Source organism: Cibotium barometz, chromosome 28 (assembly GCF_041138505.1).
Source record: "Cibotium barometz isolate CiBa-2024 chromosome 28, ASM4113850v1, whole genome shotgun sequence".
Classification (NCBI taxonomy): Eukaryota; Viridiplantae; Streptophyta; class Polypodiopsida; order Cyatheales; family Cibotiaceae; genus Cibotium; species Cibotium barometz.
This window is the reverse complement of record NC_141073.1, coordinates 52,640,048-52,649,785: the sequence shown is the minus strand read 5'-3', so window position 1 is coordinate 52,649,785 and position 9,738 is coordinate 52,640,048. Positions and strand designations below refer to the sequence as shown.

Here is a 9,738-nt window from a genome sequence, read left to right as displayed (position 1 = left end):
TCATGAGAGCATTGGCATGGCACCTTTATGGGTACAAAGTGAATATGCCAATGATGGTTCAAAAGCAAGAAGGGGTGAATCCTAATGCAAAAGAGGAGATGGAAAAGTTGGATGCACTCTTGTAACAATGCAAAGCTAATATGAAGCAAGCTCAAGAAAGGACGAGGCATTATGCTAATGCTCATCGGAGGCCATTGGAGTTCATGGAAGGTGATTGGATATTCTTGAGGATTCCCAAGACAAGATATGGTTTTCTCAAGGGCACGACAAATACCAAGTTAGCTCATCATCGCCTACTATGGTCCATACAAGTTGGTGAGGCGTGTTGGTGAAGTTGCTTATCAATTGGCACTTCCATCAACCCCAAAGATCCATGATGTATTTCATGTATTACATCTCAAAGCTTACCTTGGGCTAGAGGTATTTGTGTAAGATGAATTGCCTCTAGTGAATGAGGAGGGAGTGATTGAGTATGTGCCGGAAGCGATTTTGGGTACAAGAGAAAGGGTCCTTCGCAAACCGTACATTAGTGGAGTATTTGGCCAAATGGCGAGGGCTACCTAAGGAAGAAGCTTCTTGTGGCAACCCGTCTCTACTTTGGAAGGATTTTAAGGGTTGTTAGATGCATTTTGGAAGTCCAATGAGGGTCATGAACAGTGAATTAACTTGCTGGAAACTATTGTAAATTCACTGTGGGGAGCCCTATACCCTTGGGAATTGGATGCATAATGATTGGAAAGCTACTCAAGGTTCTTATGCCATTATGGGAAAGAAGTTGTGGCTTGTTTTGGAGACTTATTGAGCAGTTTACAGCCATATACATGTTATTTTTGATCTCCCATACATGGTGTGAACATGAGCTTCAAGTTGACATGAGTCCATTGACATATACTCCATCTATGAGAATTGTAATTGTACATATCAATGGTTTGAGAAGAAACCTTTTGGGCGGGGATGGTTTGTAAAGTGGAATGGTCTCATATGAATAATGGGCCCAAGGCCAATTGACCATGCCCAAGGACAACACTTATGATAGTGTGAAATGGGGGTCATGTATATAGGTCACATACACAATATTTTTGGTACCTTTTGATAATCAAGAACATACAAGTCTCTTGCTTTCTCTTCTTGTTCTAAATCTAGGTTAATCACCCTAATCTAGGTTAATCTAAGGTTAATTAGGCTAAATCTCTTGCTTTCTCTTCTTGTTCTAAATCTAGGTTAATCACCCTAATCTAGGTTAATCACCCTAAATCTAGGTTAATCACCCTAATCTAGGTTAATCACCCTAAATCTAGGTTAATCACCCTAATCTAGGTTAATCACCCTAATCCAAGGTTAATTAGGCTAAATCTAGGTTATCACTTTCTTTATCAAGGTCTCACATGCAAAGTTGATTTACTAGTACTTGGGTCCTATTGCCATTATTTGGGGTGTGATTGGCTCTCTACACTATTACCATAAATTTTCAGCAAGGTTATATGGACTTTATGCATGGTAACAGGATGGTAACATTGTGGGGAAACCATGTGTCAAAATTGAGCTTGATCAATGGCACTCAACTTAAGAGAGCTCAAGAAAATGGAGTATATCTATGTAGTACAACTTTGCAAGGATGAGAACAATGTGGAAGAGAGAAAAGTTACACATGAAGGGATGGATAAATTGCTAAAAGAATACGAGGATGTATTTCAAATGTCAAGTGTGTGCCACCACCTAAAAGGGATATTGATCTTAGGGTAGAGCTTGAGCCTACTAATGCGCTAGGCCCATCAACAAGCTTTCATATAGATTGCCAAAGGTGGAGAAAGATGAGGTGGCAAAGCAAGTCCAAGAATTAATGGACATTAGTTGGTGGAGAAAGATGAGGTGGCAAAGTAAGTCCATTGCCGCACTTGATTGTACCGAATTGTTGCCCACTATCAATGTTTTCAATGTTGCCAATTGATTGCATAAGAAAGTCGATGAAGCACTTTCACTTGTCGATTTGCTGACCAAGTCTTCCCACCCCTTTACAAACACTCTCCTTGGCCTCTTCTCCTTAATGCTAGGGTACCCTCACCACGTATCTAGCTTCAACACTTGTACAAGAAATAGATGAACGCTAGAAATCACCTAGAATGAAGTGAGAGTTAAACCACTAACAATCTCGACACTATAAGTTGCATGCCAATGCAATTCCATTCCAATATAAGAGTTAATGTTAATGATGAAGTTAGCTTGGCTCAATGGTCCTCCACATGGCTCTCCATCACATACATGTAGTGCTTCCGTACCTGATCATCCAATGGTTATGGCCCTCAATAATGAATCCCTCGAATGTCCAAGATTAAGAAATCATGAACATTCCACCTTTCATCATGCAAGATTGTAAAGAAATATGCATGCATGGATCAAGTCCCCAAACCTAAGTCAAATCTATGATCCATGTGAAATATTCATATGTATGGAATGCATGTCACTTGAATGGGACAAAGGAAAGGGAACCATGTAATTCTTGATGGATTTGCACATGAAATGCTTCAAGATATCATGCAAAAGATCGAGAAAATGCCAATCTTAACTTCCGGTTGAATCTCAGATTCGGATTTTCTCACACTTCCTGTGGTGATCTTAGCTAAAGTTGCTATTAGTCGTTCTTCGACTTTCTTGTGAGCTTTCTGGATTCTCTAGCTCCTGTGCTTTCTCATTCTCATTTGAATAATTCTCTAAATATTTGTCCGAAGTTGAATCCTTTGCATTGTTAGATTTTGAGGAGTTTGTGTTGTGTGATTTTTTATTACCACTAAGTTTCTTCTTCTTTCATGACATGAATCAACACGAAGGGTCCTTTTTGACCAAGGCATCAAAATTGAAAGTGGCTAGATCCGTCGAATCTAGAGCTTGGCATCGTAAGCCTTTTACCATTCACTAGGAAGTTCATTTAATGGACAACTATAGCAACATCTACATGTCTGTGGTGGTGGGCGAAGAGTGTGGAATCTTATTGCATAATCCTCTGCCCCAGAAGCACATTTTTCGTTAGATGAGCGAAGCTTTATTGCATTTTGAAATCATCTCACTGACTTTGATAAACACATTGACGAGCCATTTACTTTCAAAAAGTATGAATGTGAGTCAGCTATTTACTTTCAAAAAGTATGAATGTGAGATCTGCGAGCACTTCACCTTAAAAAAGATAGGGTACTTCATTTTCTCATGATGATGTTGCCACCACGACTAATAAGGAGGGCGGGCTAGCCATATGACAAGAGGACTCTTGTTATCCATGGATCTAGTCCTCCAGCATAACGTCCAAAGGTTGGCACTAGATCGAGAGACTCATCAGGCTTGTGTGGCCGGAATGCTGGCGATCGCATCGACCACCTCATCATAGTAGGTCGGATCACCCCTCCTCACGTCGAAGTCGTTTCTCTAATTGATGCAATTGCTCGTGCGTGAGACCGCCAGTCGCAGTAGCTGGAAACAAAAACCTTCGTATCAAGATCGCCTGTCGCCTCTGTCTTGATACCAAGGTTTCAACCGATCAGAGTGGGAGGGAGGCTTGCAAGCAAGTCTCAACCGAGAGTGGGAGGGAGACTTGCAAGTTTCAACCGGGCGGTTGAAGAGGCCATTGCCACAACTAACAAACAGTTCCATGCAGTTATGCGCCACCACCACGCAAAATGGTTACATATCTAGTTATAAAACCGAGTAGTAAGATTTCTACTAACGAAAACCTGGTAGACTACTTCAACCTTTGTCTTTTTTTTAGACCAAGCATTGGCAACGCCCTCCACTTTGCCAACCCAAAAAAAAAAGTGGAGTATTTTCAGAAAAAAAGTGTAATTTTGAAAAAAACTTTTGTTAACCTTGAATTTAAAAATTTAAAATTTTAGTCATAAAACTGGTTGAAGTATGCAATTTTTCAATAAAAACGAGTTGAACTTCAAGGTCATCCTTTTTTCATTGGTTAGAAAAAAGTGATTATACAGGGGGTTCTGCACTTGACCATGGTCAAGCTCTTTAGCTCTATAGAGACCCAAAGACGTGCAGAACCCCTGTGTATGATCACTTTGACCATGGTTAGGACGTCACTTGTTGGGAGAAAGAAGAAAAGCTCGTAAAGGAAGAAGTTGATTTATAGGATTTTAGGGCTGATTTCTATGCTATGAAAAACTAGCAGCCAGCTGTGGGTTCGACCTTTCAAAATCCTATATGTTCACTTCACAACCACTAATGAGCTCGGATAACTTTGTCTTCTTGCATTTAAATATCTCCAAATTGGGGACCACTTGGAAATTTAGAGTCACATGGAAACCAACCCTTAATATGTGAGTTTGAAATTGGTTGCTTCCTAAAAGCAACCATGGGCCCATTTCCACGAAGATCATCAAAATTCGCAACCAATTGTGAGCTGAACACTTCTAAATCATAACAACCACAAGTTGAACTCAGAGGGCGTCTTCTTCTTCATTAATTTCTAAAAAGTGAGAACTGGCCGCGGCGTGGAAACAGGCCTAGTGTCTCAGTGGAAACCAGCCCTAAACTCTTTTAGGGACCATCCATTGTGAGAGGGATAAGAAGCATCAAGAACGGTGACACAAGTGACAACCTCCTTTTTCGAGGTAAAGCCTAATAAAATACTGAGCATTTGATGCCAAAACTCGGGGGCTCCACGAGGGGCCCGACCGTTCACGAAACGTGCTTGTGGTCGCACCAAAAAGTGAAACAACACGCTACGGATATTGGAATATTAGGTTTGTGGTGGCTGGCTGCTACTGGAAGCTCTGTGTAAGTTGAGAGGAGCATTTGAAGCAGGTGCAGTGTAGCCATTGCACAGAACAACCGCAGAAAACACACACACACACACACTCACACTCACACACAGAGGGCAGGAAACAACTGCACTCGGATTAGGAGACAAGGTGGGGTTTGTCTGCACCTCTACCTAGGGCTTCCTTTGCAGACTCGCCATGTTTCCGGCTCTCATGCTGCTGGGGTTCGCTGCCTTCGCAGTGACCCTGCACTCCGTGAACTTCTTCTTCCACCATCTCATGCACCATGTCACCATGCGAGCCTGCAGGTAAGCCCAAGCTGTGATTCCCTGCCCCGACTCTGCTTGACAATTGTGACCCATTTCCCCTTCTGTCTTAAAATAGGCTTAATGGTTATGATTTTAGGACAGGGGATTAATTTGGATCTTCACATTGTTACCCATTTAGAGATGGGTTCTCATCAAATTTGGCTAATTTCATACTGCTTTTCTTCAACCTTGTGTAGCTTTGGCTTTGGCGTGGTATCTTGATGCCCTTGAGGTAAACCCCTTGACAAACAGAGATGGTGCCAAAATGGCTTTTCAATTGTCTGCTGCTGCTGTTATTTTACATGCTTCCTCTTCCTGGCAACAAGATGTAAGAAAAGGCAGCAGCGCCACGAAATAGTGGATTGTACACAGGCGTGTTGCTGTGTGTGTTAATAATTTTTGTATCAAACAGAGGCTGCGTCTTCTGTTTGGATCGTGATATGTATTGTTCTTGGGGCTTGGTGTTCTCATGGCTGAGTCTGTCCTTCAAATCCGAAGAAGTGATAGAAACTTAGTATGGAGTTTTATCTATGAAGAGTTGTCCACTAAGGTGGACATATCGTATTGTATGAGCCTCACCTCCTCTTGGGCGTTGATGACATTAATATATATGTTATAGCACGGAGTCTAAAGTCGATAACTTGAAACTTTGTGTCATGGAGTCAAAATCGCACTTTTGTTTTTGGAGATGGCCTGAACTTTTTGTTCGTGTATCTTGTTGCAGCTTGGTGCTCTCCCTGTTGTCTAAGGCCACATCATTATCATCACATTGATAAGCTAGATGGATTTTCCCCCACTAGAATATATGCACAAGAGGTCCCTAGGCAAGGGGGTGGAGGTGATGGGGTGGGGATTGGATGGGAGGGCTGAGCGGGTGGTAGGCATACACATGCCGCACGCACATACGTAAATACTCTCTCTCTCTCTCTCTCTCTCTCTCTTTTTCCCTCCTTGCCATGGAGTGGGTAGAGGAAGGGAGCGAGTGGACAAAGAGGGCACAATGGAGGACAAGGTGCATGGGGGGGTATTCAAAAGCCAGTTCAACTTTCTAGAGCTCTAGCATAACAAAAATGACATAAAGATCAAATTTACACATGTCATCACGAGTAGTTCTTAAGGCTTGAATTGCCTTTGCCTACAAAATTGTTGATTCCATTGCGTGAGTACAAAGAGAAGTGTATTCAAAAAATGATTCCCATTAAATGGGTAGAATAACAAGCAATTTGCTATGGGTCCAAGACTTGGAACGGTTGGCAATTATCCATGTTCACTACCATGTTCTCTCCACCTATTGCCACCCACCTATCATAATTCTCTTGGCATGTTTTTATATGGTTGTTAGTGAGCCAACCATCGTGTGCAAGCCAAGAGCTTACCTTAGTCTATGTCGAAACAAGTGTTGCTTGATCTTGTCTTCAAGCCACAAATGCAACTTCTCGATGTGGGTGAGTTAGCTCGTTTATCTCGTCATCACTCTGTTTTCTTACCGGAATGCCCTATAGCTATGCAAGTGAAGGAAGAGCTCTCTTTACCTAGACGGAGGCAAGAAGATAATGGCCATCTCTCTCTCAAGAGGTGGATGGAGAAGAAGCTAATGATAGGGAGAAGCTTACGACCTAACCTATTCCAGCAAGCAAACCATCTAGCATGCCAAGCAAGCAAGAGTAGAGAAGAGGGAGAGCTCACAAGTATTCTATTGTAATGGAATGAATGTCTATTATCCAATGAAAAAACGGCATACATATAACTTGCTTTTACAATAGGTTGGAGAAAACTTAAAAATAGTCCATTGGCACTAGTTCTAGTCTTAAGAATATATACATGAAGTTTGTGATTTTCTTTTTTGGTGTTAAGCTCAAGGTAAGGTTGCTTATAAAGTCTTATGTTGACTAGTTCTAGTCTTAAGAATATATACATGAAGTTTGTGATTTTCTTTTTTGGTGTTAAGCCCAAGGTAAGGTTGCTTATAAAGTCTTATGTTGACTTATAAGAATTGGGCTTCCATTACATGTAGGTAAGATGGCAAAGTGCCTTACAATAGGGCAGGTCGATAACACCATGTTAATCCCCCTTTCTAATATTGATTGTGTTCTCGTGTCACCAAGCTTAGTTGGGTGTAGATGTTGCGATTTTAGAGAGATGTGGATGGTCAAATGACCGAGTTGATGAAGAGGCTAGTGCACATGCTTCGAGAGTCATTGGATATAGTGCTTCTTGGCTCCTCAAGAAAAGGAATGCCGACAAGTAAATGTCGAAGAAAGCAACAAACCGAGTTGAACAAAGAAGTTGAGTTGGAAAATCCTTTAAGTTGAAGGAGTAGACACATAGGGCACACGTTCCGGCCACTCCTCATGCACGTCTCCTCCATATTTCACTTACGGACATCACATTTTATCTCACATCTCACATCTTACGGCACACATGGACACATGCATCGGCAACTAATCTCGTCGATGTCAGTCATTCCTAGGTGTATCTTTGGATGGAGGGACCATGGTGGGGACGCAAGCCTGGCCCATGGTATGACTCATCGCATAGATAACCATAAACCTTATAAGTATCTCCAAAGCACTTCAAGGAGTACAATCTCTACTCTAATTTACCATAATCCAACCTCACCTTGGTTGATGTATGCGTCACACGAAGAATCTCCATCTCTAGGCATCACGCTATGAGATCAAGGCATAATATCATGTCATACCAAGAGGATCCGGATCACCATCTACCCATGATGCAAATCATTCCATAATAGTCTTGGCGCTCATTTTGCTTCTCACAAGCTGTGGACCTTTTTTGCTAGCCGCCTGGTTTTGAAGGGTTCAAGCCATTTCCACAATAGGAGGCAACGTGGCATGACTTCTACTTCGCATCTACCTTCCATATCGCCTCATCAAGCTGCCTACCACCAAGGCTATCCAAAGCTCATCACAAATATGCCATGCTGTCGGATGCGGATTGGTCCTGAACCATACCACTTAACTACACATACGCCAACTTCATAGTGCATCGTGGACTGTCCACACCTCTCCACCTCGGCAATAGCTTCACCACCCCCAACTTGGGTGACGAGAGGATGTGGTTATCATTAGGAAGGGGGACATGTTAACCACTGCGTTGCCATCTTACTTGTTCTAAGAGTCACTTATCTGATGATGCTGGAACATAGAAAGCGGCCTTATCTTAAGCTTAATGTCAAATAGGAAAAGTCTAAGACCTTCATGTACATACTTACATAAGAATAGTAATAGAGATCAGATCATTTTTAAGTTAGACTGATCTAGTATGAAAATTAACCACTTGTATATAAGTCATTTTTAACACTAAGGAAGAGACATTCATTCCCTTGCAGTAGAATACTTGTGAGCTCCTCTCTTCTCTACTCTTGCTTGCATGTGCTCTATTAGATTCTTGTATGCTAGATGGATGCTTGCTTAGATAGGTTTGACTGTAGGTTTCCCTCTTACATTAGCTTCTTTGTGAGAGAGAACCATTATGAAGACTCTCTCTTTTTGCCTTCATCTAGACATAGGGAGATCTTCCTTCACCCCATTGGAAAAGGAGCATTTTGATGTGACAATGAAGTGAGGACACGATAGACGAGCTAGGGCACCCACTTTAAAAAGTTATAATTGTAGCTCTAAGGCAAGACCTAACGATACATAACTCAATGAGGCTAAGGTAAGCTCTTGACTTGAACACCAAACCATTCAAATCCGCATCAACCACATCATCAATCAAATGAAGATGTTCTTGGCGCATGAATTTTCAAGCAAGCCACGGACACTCTTTCTTTTTACGGACCTAACCAACTCAAAAAAACCAAGGATGAGGCCTTTCATCACACATTTTTTCACCCACATTATACCACTTGTAGCCTCGTCATGCTTCCTAACTCAACTACCAACCTAGCCATATATCCAATAGGCCTCAAAGCATGTGCATTAGGCTCTTCACTAACTCAATCATTCGGCCATCCACACATCTCTAGAACCGGTAGCATCTACATTTTTTCACCCACATTACACCACATGCAACTTTGACATCCCCTGATTTCTGTTCTAAGACTAGCTTACGCAAGCATCCAGGGGAAATGAATGAATGAGAACTGCCTAAATCAATCAAAAGCTTAAAAGTCTTACCCTGATATTTTGCTGGAGTATTCTTACCCTGATATTTTGCTGGAGTATGGATGAATGAGAATTGACGGCGGTTAGGTCCTTGGTTTTCAATTGCAGCAAAGATCTGCCCTCTTTCCTCTTCTACTACATCAGAAATTGTGACTGCTTTGGCTGCTGCAGTGTGAGGTGAAACTCTTTCTGTTTGGTTGCCCCAGTTCTGAGGTTACTGTGGACAGAGGCAGATGGCTGAGCTGGAGTTCTTCTGGGGTTTCCCTGGCTTGGGCAAGACGGACCCTGATTAGATTGGTATGAAGTGGTTGGTCTCTGAATTCGAGGTCCTTGACTTCCCTGTCCCCTTGACATGGCAGGAGTCGGGCAGTCTTTCAGTTGGTGACCAAAATCTCTCTTGTGATTGATACTTTAATTTATAATCTTGACTTGATGGTTACTTTTAATCTTACCTTATCATGCATGATACCATTGAGTGATACAAAACTTGATTTTCAGAGTACTTTTCCAACAACTTAATGGATAACTTGTTTTTATCTACTATTT

The 9,738-nt window shown here is 41.8% G+C and overlaps 1 long non-coding RNA gene across 1 annotated transcript; it reads left to right on the top strand.

Moving 5' to 3' along the window:
- Positions 1-4,770: 4,770 nt before the first annotated feature.
- Positions 4,771-5,686, top strand: LOC147622925 (uncharacterized). Its single transcript, XR_015269589.1, has 2 exons — positions 4,771-5,065; positions 5,263-5,686. It is a non-coding gene; the product is annotated as an uncharacterized LOC147622925 (long non-coding RNA).
- Positions 5,687-9,738: the final 4,052 nt, after the last annotated feature.